The 13,035-nt window shown below is 44.1% G+C and overlaps 3 pseudogenes; 1 reads left to right on the plus strand and 2 right to left on the minus strand.

Moving 5' to 3' along the window:
• Nucleotides 1-3,261: 3,261 nt before the first annotated feature.
• LOC119284106 lies at nucleotides 3,262-7,010 on the minus strand (annotated as a pseudogene).
• Nucleotides 7,011-7,458: 448 nt separating this feature from the next.
• Nucleotides 7,459-9,288, minus strand: LOC119289740 (annotated as a pseudogene).
• A 1,333-nt stretch (nucleotides 9,289-10,621) lies between these two features.
• Nucleotides 10,622-10,760, plus strand: LOC119290328 (annotated as a pseudogene).
• Nucleotides 10,761-13,035: the final 2,275 nt, after the last annotated feature.

A 13,035-nucleotide genomic window follows, 5' to 3' on the forward strand; every position in this document is an offset into this window, starting at 1 on the left:
GACCTCGGCTCCACACACATCCCAGTGACGTTGAAAGAAGTGAGCCGGGAAACTGTCCGGTCCGGGTGCTTTAGTGGGGAACATCTGAAACAGGGCTTCCTTCACCTCCTTCTGCGAATAAGGGGCTGTTAACTGAGCATTCATCTCTGGAGTCACTTTGCGAGGGACTGTATCAAGAACTCTTTCCATGTGCTGGACACCCTCAGAAGTATATAGGTTCTCATAAAAGGTGCTTGTGAGGTTTGCCATCTCATGTGCATCCTCGTTCAGGCTACCATCCGGACGAGCCAGGGCTTTGATCTGATTTTTCCAACTCCTTCAGCTAGCTCGGAGGTGAAAAAAGTATGTGTTCTTATCCCCGTGCGACAGCCACTCTAACCTCGCTCTTTGTCGCCATAATATCTCTTCTCGGTGATAGAGTTCGACTAGGCGGTCTGTTATTTTGATCTCAACATGAGACGGGCCCGTCCTCCCCGCTAGTGCACGCAGCGCCTCTAGCTCGGCTTTGAGTTTTTTGATCTCTCCCAGAACAGAGCCGAACTCCGTACGATCCCATGCATGCAACCCTCGTGACATATCCTGCAATTTATCATGCAGTTCAAGCACCGAGTTAGCTTCTGTCCTTGTCCAATCATGTGACACTCGATTTAGAAAATCAGGGTGTCGCTCCCACATGATTTCGTACTTAAAAGGCTTGGGTCCCATCCGCCTTGCATGTACATCGAAGAGTGTAAGCAAGAGCGCAGTATGATCCGAGGTGGCTGTACTTTTGTGTTCCAGTTTCGCCGCATTTCAAGAGTGGTCCTAAAATGAGGCTGTCGCATTTCAAGAGTGATTTGATACGATGGTCTCAAACTTACTAACCTACGTGGATGGGCTGGGGCAACACCAAAGTGACGCTACCATTGTACATGCCTTAATGAAACTATCGTATGCACAATGATATCTTTGTTTGCGTTTTTTTCTTAGCCCTTACGTGCAAAAAAAAAAAAAAACTCCACCATCACATAAACAAAGGGCTCAATTTTTTATGATTTGAAAAAGTTCACTAATTCAAAGAAAATGTGAATTTACAAAATGTTGCTAATTTTAAAAATGCTCTTCGATTTGCAAAAAATCATGAATTTGAAAAATATACATGGAATTAACACAGTTCACGATTTTGAACAGCTCTTTAGGAATTTAATTTTTTCATGAATTTTAGAAAATGTTCATGAAAAAAATGGAAAATGTTTGTGAAGTTAAAAATATTTCCGAACTTTGAAAAATGTCTTACTAATCTTAAAAAATTTAGGGATTTGAAAATGTTTGTGGATTTTAAAAGTTCATGAATTTTTAAATGTTCATGAATTTTGAAAAAGCTCATGAAAATTTAAATATTATTGATGGCATTTTCAAAATCTTGGCAAATTTTAAAAATATTCAAATACAATAATACCATTCACGATTCTGAAAATAAATTGTCGATTAAAAGTTGCTGAATAATTTGAAATTTTTTCAAAAAATTTAGGTAGTACTAGTGAATTAAATTGTCAAATTTTTGGAAAGCACATGAATTTGAAAAGATATCTCCTAGTTTTAAGAAAAAACACACTTTAAAAGAAATTAGATTTAAAAAATCAGTAACTCCTTCAACTAGAAAAAGAAAGAATTAACCTAAATGAAAAAGGAAATGCAAAGAAAGAAAAAAATAGAATAAAAATGTAGAAAACGAAGAAAAAAAATGTGAAATGGGTGTAAGCTTCTTGAAACTTCCCAGAACTGGGAGTGAGTAGAAACTTTACATGGGTCGGCCGATACAAAAACATGTTGATACAATGGGTACAATTGAGGAAGTATTCGAAAGAAAAAGGTATAGAAATCACCTACAAATCTATTTCATGGAGCCAAATCCCCTTGAAATCAACTTATATATAGTTTTTACCCTCGAAACTTCAAAACCATAAAAATCACCCCCCTTGAGTGGCTTTGAAGCCAACATGTCCAATTTTGGTCGGTTTTCACTGATGTTTAGAACATTGACTTCCTCTTTCCTTTTCCCGTGTGTGTCCATCTTGTCGCCTGCTTCTTCTTCCCCTTTGATGGAGCGTCACATGATGCTAGGCTCAGTGCGGCCAACCCGCCTTCCTCCTTGTATAGTCTAGCACCTGGCTCGGCGCCGCCCGCCCACCTGCCTGCCTCTCTCATGCACCCTGCCGCCAGCCTCCTTTGTGGGCATCAAAGGAAGGGATTCCTAATCGAGTAATAGAAATTCTTTTGGAAGCCACTGGAGGAGGGTGTGCTGAAAATTAAGGTCGACGTGAGCTTTTGGGAACACTGTGGAAAGGGGATTACTGGGCTAGCCGTCACGGACCACGATGGAAGGCTGGTGCATGCCCAGGCAAAATGGTACGGATGAAAATGCCATAAATGGGGTAATTACTATAAAAATGCTAAAAGAGGGGGTAAAAAATTGAAATTCGCACTATTATTTGCTATGAGTACTTTTATTAGTTGTGTTATTGCCACTTCTTTTGGAGTCTATCCCATCTCATGTCATGTGAACACTATGTATAATCAAAACATTTCAAAGATATAAGTTCTCAGTGTTTGACTAATTTTGAGAAGACAATCAGCAACAAGCTTGAACCCTGACATCCAGGGACGAGTTATGGTACACGTTTTGTAGATGGGGTAAGATGGATGAAAATATCCTATATACTTACGAGAGTCATCCCCGCTAACTTATTTATCTCAGCATGTAAGCATGCCACATCACCATACAATTATGGATGGGATAAGTCTCACCTCAACAAGCAACCATGCATGTGAAAAGATCCACTACCACATGCAACCATGTGTGGGAAAATATTTTTCATTCTATGATTCTACTTATATTCAATTGATATTTTACAACTATGCATAATCAAATCTAATAAATCATATGTATTTAATTCTGGTAATGTGTTATTAATCTAAATATTTATATTTCGCACAGCCAAATCTTATGAAAGTATATTGCAACCAATTCCCGCAGCAACATGTGGTATATAAATGGGGTAATTGCAATAGAAACTGCTACGAGATGGGGCCAAACTGAAATTTGCTATATTTTTCGCTATGCCTAGGTTTAGTTGTGTTATTGCCACTTTGTTTGGAGTCTAACACATCTCATGTCAGAGTGAACATCTATATAACAAAACATCTCAAAGATACAAGTTCTCAATTGTTGAATAATTTGGAGAAGACAGTAAGATTAGCACCGGGAATGGCCAGTATTGGTTACGAAACTTCCATGATGTGGATGACCTCAGCTTCAGCAATCATTGCATATTCTTCAGGTGGTTCGCTTTCTTTCTCCATTTCTCCGGTGATATCCTCGGGTGACATCCCTTTGCAATCCGGAAATTCAAAAGTGAACATAACTCCAACCAGGTTGCAGCCTGCCAGCAGAAGCAGAGAGCTCCGGATGCTCGTATGAGAATAATGGAACCAGAGAACACCGATGATGGTACCGCACTTTCGCCCCACAGCCAATATGTTATTGCACATTGACCGCGGCCTCATCGAGAATATCTCCATTTGCAGGATGAAGGTGGTGGAGTTGGGGCCAAAGTTAGCGAAGAAGAGGATCAATGCATACGTGACGGCGAAGCCTGCGTGCATACCGGGCTTGGACTAGGACTTTTAGAGCGCGGCAAGCCCTGTCATGAAGATGGTCATCATGGTGAACCCCATGAGCAGGATCCTCATGCAGCCGATGCAGTCGACGAAGAGGACAGTCAGGAAGTACCCTGGCAGGGAACCGCCGACAACGATGATGGCCTGTGTATCTTGTAGGTCTGCTCCAGAGGGCTCATCTGGGCCGTGTCTCCAAACCAGTCGATGCCGCTGAAGATGTACTTCATGAAGAGATTGAGGGAGTAGAAGACAACATCGAGGACGAACCAGCACACGGTGGTGCCGAGGAGCTGCCGGCCATGCTTGTGGAGGAACTCCACATAGAAGAGGTCAAAATCGTCCTGCCTGATGACCGCGTCCACATATGCATCCGATACGATGTCGATCACGAGGACCGCGGCCATGTGGGACGCCGCTAGCTTGAGGTTCTTGGCGATAAGCACGGTGTAGCACACCCTCTCGGACATCTAGATGCGCCAGTAGTAGGTGAGGAGGGTAGGAAAGGCGCCAAGCATGAGCACGATGTGCCACACGTAGTCCGCTTGCCCAAGCTAGTGAGTCTCGTATGCGGCCGTGTTCTTGAATCTCGCAGAGAACACCCTTTATGCAGACCAAGTATAATAAGGTATAGGATCAAGGAAAAAATAGCGCCCAATACAAAATAGTGCCTCCCCTTAAATTACACTATTAGCATGATATAGCATGCTATTAGCGAGACATTGTACACTGATTTATTTAGCGGGACAATTATCTACACGCTGGAGTAACGTTTCGCTATCTCTTTAGCCTTCCTCCGAAACAATTTCATATCGATGATTTCAGCTGCCACCTAAGAAGAAAAATGTTGCTCCAGGTGATTATGATTCATTGTTTATTTTAGCGGTGTTTATGTTTTGTCACGTGTAAAACTGATTTGGTGTCTTTCACAGAGCTGCTGAATTTGGTCTTCTAATAGCTGATACGTGCATTATGTATTATCTTTTGTGACCTATTTAAAATTTAGTCTCCAATATATTAGACCTACACCTTTGTGTATATGATATCAATAGTTGCTTCCTTCATCGGAGTAGGTCCAAAAAAATGTGTAGACCAGGATTATTTCTTTCTAGAATGGGAAGGTAAAAGGAAGAGGAATAGTACATCTCTCGATACCACGGATCATGGCAAATCCATGGCACAGTTATGTGTTTGCTGATGTTTGAACAATCAATGATTTGGTACAACTTCTATTCTTACTTCTGTAGAATATATGGTTAGCCAAAAAAGTCTTACATTTTTAGAGAGAGGGAGTAGTTGTGGGGTTAATATTCCTACACCGTCTAGAGACCATTTACTCTTGAAACAGGCTCTTGACCTGCTTTATATATAAAAGGAACAACACCCAAGTTACACGGCGAAACAATACAATATGGTGAGGTAGCCCAATGAAACAACAGACCCCTAAATACCGGGCCAACACAATCTCACAATGTAAAACTATTTAGGAAGGTCCCGATTCTCTTCGTTGAAATCGCTTAGCGAGGAGTGGTCTCTGCAAAGGATGTCTCTATGTATGCCACCACATTTATGAAAAAAAAGTCAGATGTTGGGTTGCAAGGACCACTTTTTATTGTAAACAAGATGATACCCCGCGCATTGCTGAGGGAATATATGCTAAAAACAAAAATGATTTAATACTACTTTAAAAAAACGTTCAGATAAGAAAACATTTTTTAGGAACCTATGTTCGAGGAAATAATGAAGCATGAAGCACGTATAGTGATATACCTTAAAGATCATGTTTAGTAGTAAAACACGAGTGTCACATGGCCATACAAAAAATTAGCTGCTATAGCTACCATAGTATATTACACTTCGCACTGAATAAAACATTCATTTACCCCCAGCCCTCGTGGTATAGGGGGAGCTAAAAAAATTCCTCCTAAACTCCATATCTTCAGGACGAGGTTTTTCTTGGGGGGAGCTGTATAAATTTTTACAAGACCAGCCACTTTGCGGGATCTGGAATGGCCTTTTCTTTCGCCCAAAACCGTAAAATAGCGGCTGTTTTACAGAATCGGGCCTTTTACGAATCTACTAGAGATGTTCTTAGGTGCACTGCAAAGTAGATTTTCTAAATTATATTCCCTCCAAGACATTTTAGATCACTTGCAGGGAGTACCTTTTGTCAAACAGTGAGATTGACCATCCTTGATTGTACAAAAACATGCTAGGTTCGTTTGTAATGTTTTTGACTACTACTACCAGACTATCTTCTCTGTACACGTGAATTTTCACGTACACGCTTACTAGTAGTTCAAAAATACCAGTTGAGAGAAGTGTGTCGGATTATGCCAGACGGGTGCATCCATGAGCATGTAGTTTTTCCTAATTTTAATGCTTCTGCTATTTGCAATTTCCATCATTATGAACTAACATGAACATTTTCTTATGTTGTAACCATTTCTTGAAATTTGTCAACAAATCTGGAATAACAAATTGTGTATGAAATTTTACCAACTTAAACACATTTTCCAAAATTGGTAACAAATTCCCAACAATTGACGAAAATTTTGAACAAAAATTTCAGTCCATTTTTTTAAAATATCAACTTTTTTGAAGCACAAACATTTTTAAAATGTGTGAACAAAATATTCAAGAAAGGGATTATTTTTAATCAAATTCTAGATTTAAAAAAAAGTTATAAAAAATATTTGAAAATAAGAACATTTTCTGGTATTCCAAAGATTTTTTGAAGTTTTTGAAAAGGTTTCAAGAATTATAATAAAGTTCAAAAAGGAGGAAAATGAATTAACGAGAAAAGAGAAGAAAGACGAAAAAGATAGAAAAAACTGCTTATGCCCTAAAAATGTTTTCAAAAAATGTTTATAAAGTTGAAAAATGTTGTTAAATTTTAAAAAATGTTTGTATTTTCAAATAATGCTCACAAATTTGAAAAAGTGCTCGCATTTTTCAAAAATATTCTGAAATTTTAAAAATTGTTCAAGTTTCCAAGAAAATGTTCGCTAATTTTGAAAAATTGTTCGCACTTTCAGAAAATGTTCACAATTCTGAAGAAGTTTTCATAGGGCTTTAGGACAGACTCCAAAGTTACCTGTTGAATCTCAGTATGTATGGCCAAGGCTCACTCATTCAACCCGCAAGAAAAGCGAGTCTTGAACGAAGGAAGAATAGTTGCAGGATCCTAGGTTCGGTATGATCTAAATTTGAAAAAATGTTCACAAAATTAAAAAATGTTCGCGTTTCAAAAAGAAGGTCAAATTTTGAAAAACATTTTTGATTTTTAAAATTGTTCTTGTTTCAAAAAACATTTTAGAAATTGAAAAAACACATTAGCTACAATACCCCATCGGTCCGTTCACTACAGTGTCCCGCCCGGTCGTACAGTGGTGGTTTGGTCTGCTACAGTAAATCAATTCTTGTTGATAAGAAACTGTGCTACATATTTATCACCAAATCTGGTTGGTTCGAGTGGCTAACAACGTGCTCACAACCTCCCTGGTCCTGGGTTCAATATCTTGTAGGCTCATAGGGATTACTTGTCACTGCTCTAGTACAATTCTCTAATACAGTTGTACTGAACCGGCGGCAAGTAATATGGATAGGAGTAAAGGAAGGGGTAAAACTGAAAGTTGCTCTACTATTTGCTATGCCTAGATTTAGTTGTGTTATTGCCACTTCGTTTGGAGTCTATCCCATCCCATGTCACATTGAACACTATATAATCCAAACATCTCAAAGATACAAGTTTCCAATGTTTGAGTAATTTTGAGAAGACACTAAAATCAGCAACCGGGATGAATGGTACTAGTTACAAAATTTCCATGCTGTGGATGAACTCAACTTCAGCAACCGTTGCAGATTCTTGAGATGGTTCGCTTTCTTCCTCCATTTTCCCGGTGATATCCTCGAGTGACATCCCTTTGGATTCCGGCAAGGCAAGAGTGAACATGACCCCAACCAGGTTGCACCCTGCCAGAAGAAGGAGAGAGCTCCGGATGCTCGCATGAGAATACTGGAACCAGAGAACACCGATGATGGCACCACACTTACCCCCGGCAGCCGATATGCCGTTGCACGTCGACCGCAGCCGCGTCGGGAATATCTCGGTGGGCAGGATGAAGGTGGTGGAGTTGGGGCCGAAGTTTGCGAAGAAGAGGATCAATGCATACATGATGGCGAAGCCTGCGTGCATGCTGGGTTTGGACCATAACTTGTAGGGCGCGGCAAGCCCGATCATGAAGATGGTCATCATGGTGAACCCCATGAGCTGGATCTTGATGCGGCCGATGCGGTCAACGAAGAGGACAGTGAGGAAGTACCCTGGCAGGGAACCGCCGACCACGATGATGGCCTGCGTGCGGGCTATCTTGTAGGTCTGCTCGAGAGGGCTCATCTCGGCCGCGTCTCCAAACCAGCCGATGCCGCTGAAGATGTCCTTCATGAAGAGGTTGAGGGAGTAGAAGACGACGTCGAGGACGAACCAGCACACGGTGGTTCCGAGGAGCTGGCGGCCATGCTTGTGAAGGAACTCCATGGAGAAGAGGCCGAACTCGTCCTGCTTAACGACGGCCTCCGCGTCCATGTCGGACACAAAGTCGATGTCGAGGACCGCGGCCATGTCAGACGCCGCGCTAGCTTGAGGTTCTTGGCGATGAGCGCGGTGTAGCGCGCCGTCTCAGGCATCTTCATGCGCCAGTAGTAGATGAGCAGGGCAGGAACGGCGCCGAGCATGAGTACTATGCGCCACACGTAGTCTGCTTGCCCGAGCTGGTCGGTATCGTACGCGGCCGTGTTCTTGAAGCTCGCAGAGAGCACCAGAACAACAGCCCCAGCAGCCAGGTTCCCAAGACCCTTTATGCAGAGCAAGCATAATAAGATAAGGATTGAGATATTATCTTTGACTGAGTTAGACAGAGAAAAGAGAAGCGGGCTGTAGATTAAAAATGAAATACGGCACAGGCTCCAAAAAATATTGTGATAATTTTACTTACACACCTGCATAGCGAAGACTGCTGCTATGAAGGCTCCGCGAGTCCTCTTGTTGGCATACTCAGACATGATGGTGGCCGAAAGCGGGTAGTCGCCGCCGACGCCGAAGCCGAGCCAGAAGCGGAAGAAGCACAACGTGGCTACGACGCACTTGGGCTTGTTGTGGAAGGAGAGGCCGGACGCGAGCGAGCACACCACCATGAGCTTGAGCGTGACGCCATAGATCAGCTTCCGCCCCATCCTGTCGCCGAGCCAGCCGAAGAAGAGCTGCCCCAGGACCGTGCCGCAGAGCGCCACGCCGCTGACGGCGCCGGCAACGTTACCGGGGAGCCTGCCATCCGCCGAGTGGTAGTAGATGCGGCCCAGGAGGTCGGCGATGAGGGAGACCGAGAACAGGTCGTAGGCGTCCGTGAAGAAGCCCATGCCGGCGATGACGATGGTGGTGAAGTGGTACAGCTGCGTCCCGGCGACGTCGAGGGCCTCGAGCACCTTGACCTGCTTGCGAGCCCGCCGCGTCTCGCATTTCACCGACGTCACCGCGTCCAGCACGCGGTACAGCAAGGCGCTCCCGGCGCCATGGAGGTGGCAGAAGAGGGAGCTGCACGCGTGCCTCCTCGCAGGCCAGGTCGTGAACATTGTAGTAGTAGTCTCTGGGAAAAAAATTCCTCTGGAAAACCAAGTGATTCATGTTTGCCATATATAGAACGTAGTGATTTTTGCCATGTATACAGCTGGACGAATGTCCCGTGGAATATGAATACGACGGTGCCCCCAGCCGCATAACATCCACCTTACATTCTCCGAAGAACACATAAAATTGACAATTTTGCTGACGAACTTAGCCCTACGCTTTTGCTAAAAAAGGAAGACGGCAACAGAATGAAGACGACGACTACAGTTATTCCGCATCGAGACAAACGGGCGGAAATAACAAGATCAGGGTATCTGATTTGTCATTCTTGATAAAGGTTGTTTTTATTCAACGGGATACAAGCATAATTAGAATGAACTCGGTCTTTACATAACTAGAATGCACACAACCAACACTAACGCGCGTGCGCACACACAAAGAATTTAGCGGGCAAAGAGCAAAGTTATAGTAGACTGAAACTCTATCTAGGTGGAGGAAAGTGAAAAGGAAAAAGAATTCTAAGATGCAATGAAAACAGTGATCGACGTGTCAAACAAGATATTGTATCGTGACAGCCCAGCCGATCCTCACAGCCCAGCCGGCCTTCCTTGTACCGAAGACAGATAGACAGGGATAGAGATAGGTAGTTTATATTCTCTGTTATCTCTTGTAACTAGATATCCATCCCTTCCTTTTGAAGTCTGTAATCTCAACCATCTGTACGCTACCTCAGGGAGTCGCGCCCCTGACGATATAACACGCAGGCGTTGCCCAGATCAAGGGTACGACGTTTCCCACATGGTAATCAGAGCCTAACTCTTCCCATCTAGCGATCTCCTCCTCCCACCACCGAACCTCCTGCCATGGCATCCTCGAGCGCAGCCAACTCCACCTTCTCTGGCCAGATCACCGAACGCCTCACCCGAACAAAGTACATCCTATGGCGTACCCAGATCACGCCGCAGCTTTGGGGGGCAGGGTTCTTCGACTATGTGGACCGGAGCATGCCGGAGCAGGCCAAGGTTGTGGTCAGCAAGGACAAGGATGGCAAGGAGGAGACCATCCCCAACCTGATTCACTCAGTCTGGATCCGAGAGGATCAGCAGGTGCTTGGTTACCTTCTGAATAACCTCTCCAACGAAGTGCTTGTGCAGGTGACTTCGATCGCCCACGCGCGCGAACTCTGGACAGCGTTGGTGAGCATGTTCTCGTCCACATCGATGTCTCGCGTCAACAACATCCGCGTCGCTCACGAACGCGTAGAAAGGGTAGCAGTCGGTGGCCTCCTACTTCGCATACATGCAAGGTTTCACCGACGAGCTAGCTGCAGCAGGCAAGCCCGTGCAGGATGATGAGATGATCTCCTACATCCTCACTGGGTTGGACATGGAGTATCAGCCGCTAGTCTCCGCCCTCGATGCTCGGATCATCCCGGTTACCCGTGATGAGTTGTTCTCCATGATGAGCAATTTCGATCAAAGGGTGGCCCTCTTCCAAGGAGCAGGTGCAGGAGGCGGCTTCAAATCCTCTGCAAACGCCGCCACCCGCGGCCGTGACGGGGGTTCATGTCATCGAGGCCCTCCCCGGAACAGCAAGGGCAAGGGCAGCTGCAGCGGAGGAAACAACAGTGGCGGCCGGCCCTCCTTCACCAACAACGGAGGCCGGCGCAACGACAACTCCTCCAATAGCAGGTCCTGCCCTGACACAATCAGATGTCAAATCTGTTGAAAACCGGGGCACTCCGCAAAGGACTGCTGGTACCGTTTTTATGAAAACGAGGATGATTCCTCCCAAGATGAGAAGGTGGCCGGAGCTGCTGATGGTTCCTATGGTGTCGACACCAACTGGTACGTTGACAGCGGCGCCACCAATCACATCACCGGCGAGCTGGACAAGGTGGCTATGCGAGATAAGTACCATGGCAAAGATCACATCCACACCGCAAGTGGAGAAGGTATGAAAATTAGTCAAATTGGTCATTCAGTTATTAAAACTCCTCATAGAAAAATTCGTCTCTGAAATTTTTTGCATGTGCCTAGCGCTTATAAAAATCTTCTCTCTGTTCATCGCATTGTCATTGACTATCATGTCTTTCTTGAATTTCACCCCTTCTTCTTTTTCATCAAGGATCAGGCAACGAGGAAGGTGCTATATCGAGGTAGATGCGTTCGTGGGCTCTATCCTCTGATTCCGGAGATTAGAAGATTGAATAAAGAAGTTTTCAGTGCCACTAAACTGTCTTCAACACGATGGCACAATCGATTAGGACATGCATCATTTTCTTTAGTTGAGATATTGCTTAGGAAAAACAAGCTCCCGTATGTTGGTGAGCGTGATTGAGGGAGTCCCGGACTAGGGGTGGTCTGGATAGCCGAACTATCATCTTTGGCCGGACTCCTGGACTATGAAGATACAAGATTGAAGACTTCATGCCATGTCCGGATGGGACTTTCCTTGGCGTGGAAGGCAAGCTTGGTGATACGGATATGTAGATCTCCTACCGATGTAACCGACTCTGTGTAACCCTAACCCTATCCGATGCCTATATAAATCAGAGGGTTTTAGTCCATAGGACGAACGACAATCATACCATAGGCTAGCTTCTAGGGTTTAGCCTCTCTGATCTCGTGGTAGATCTACTCTTGTACTACCCATATCATCAATATTAATCAAGCAGGAGTAGGGTTTTACCTCCATCGAGAGGGCCCGAACCTGGGTAAAAACATCGTGTCCCTTGTCTCCTGTTACCATCTGCCTAGACGCACAGTTCGGGACCCCCTACCCGAGATCCGCCGGTTTTGACACCGACAGTGATGTTGAAACAATTTGTGATTCATCCCAAAAGGCTAAAAGTCATCAATTACCATATCCAGTTTCCACTAGTATTTCTACCAAGCCTTTGCAACTTATCTTTTCTGATGTGTGGGGGTCTGCACCCTCTTCTGTTGGTAGACATACATACTACGTGAGTTTCATTGACGACTATTGCAAGTTTTCTTGGATCTATCTTCTTAAGAAACGATCCGATGTATTCCAAGTTTTTCTCAATTTTCAAGCTTTGGTTGAACAAAAATTTTAATAGCAAAATCATTACTCTCCAGTCTGACTGGGGAGGCGAATATGAAAAATTAAACTCTTTCTTTCAAAAATTTGGAATATCTCATCATGTGTCCTGCCCTCATGCTCATCAATAGAATGGGTCTGCTGAGCACAAACACATACACATCGTTGAAGTTGGCCTAGCACTCCTAGCTGGTGCCTCCATGCCTCTCAAATTCTGGGATGAGGCTTTTCTTGCTGCAGTACACATCATCAATATGTTACCTAGTCGTGTCATAAACAATGGAACTCCCATGGAAAGACTTCTTCACACAAAACCAGACTACACAACTCTTCGCATTTTTGGGTGTGCATGTTGGCCCAATCTTCGCCCTTACAACAATCGCAAGCTTATGTTTCGATCTAAGCAATGCGTGTTCATTGGATATACATTGCTCAACATAAAGGTGTCAAGTGCCTTGATATTCACTAAAAAAGACACATCCGTGACATTTTGGGCCAAACGAATTTTTTTCCTGTCATACATATGACACTTCTATGACGATAATTGTGACAAAACCCGGTATCATCATAGATGTTGTGGGCTCCTACTTCTATGACAAAAAATCATGACAGAAAATGGGCTTTTCATCCTGGGCGGGCCAGAGACGCAGCTGCATGACATTCTTTGGGCCGTCCATGACGGAAAAAAC

Source organism: Triticum dicoccoides, chromosome 4A, assembly GCF_002162155.2.
Source record: "Triticum dicoccoides isolate Atlit2015 ecotype Zavitan chromosome 4A, WEW_v2.0, whole genome shotgun sequence".
Classification (NCBI taxonomy): Eukaryota; Viridiplantae; Streptophyta; class Magnoliopsida; order Poales; family Poaceae; genus Triticum; species Triticum dicoccoides.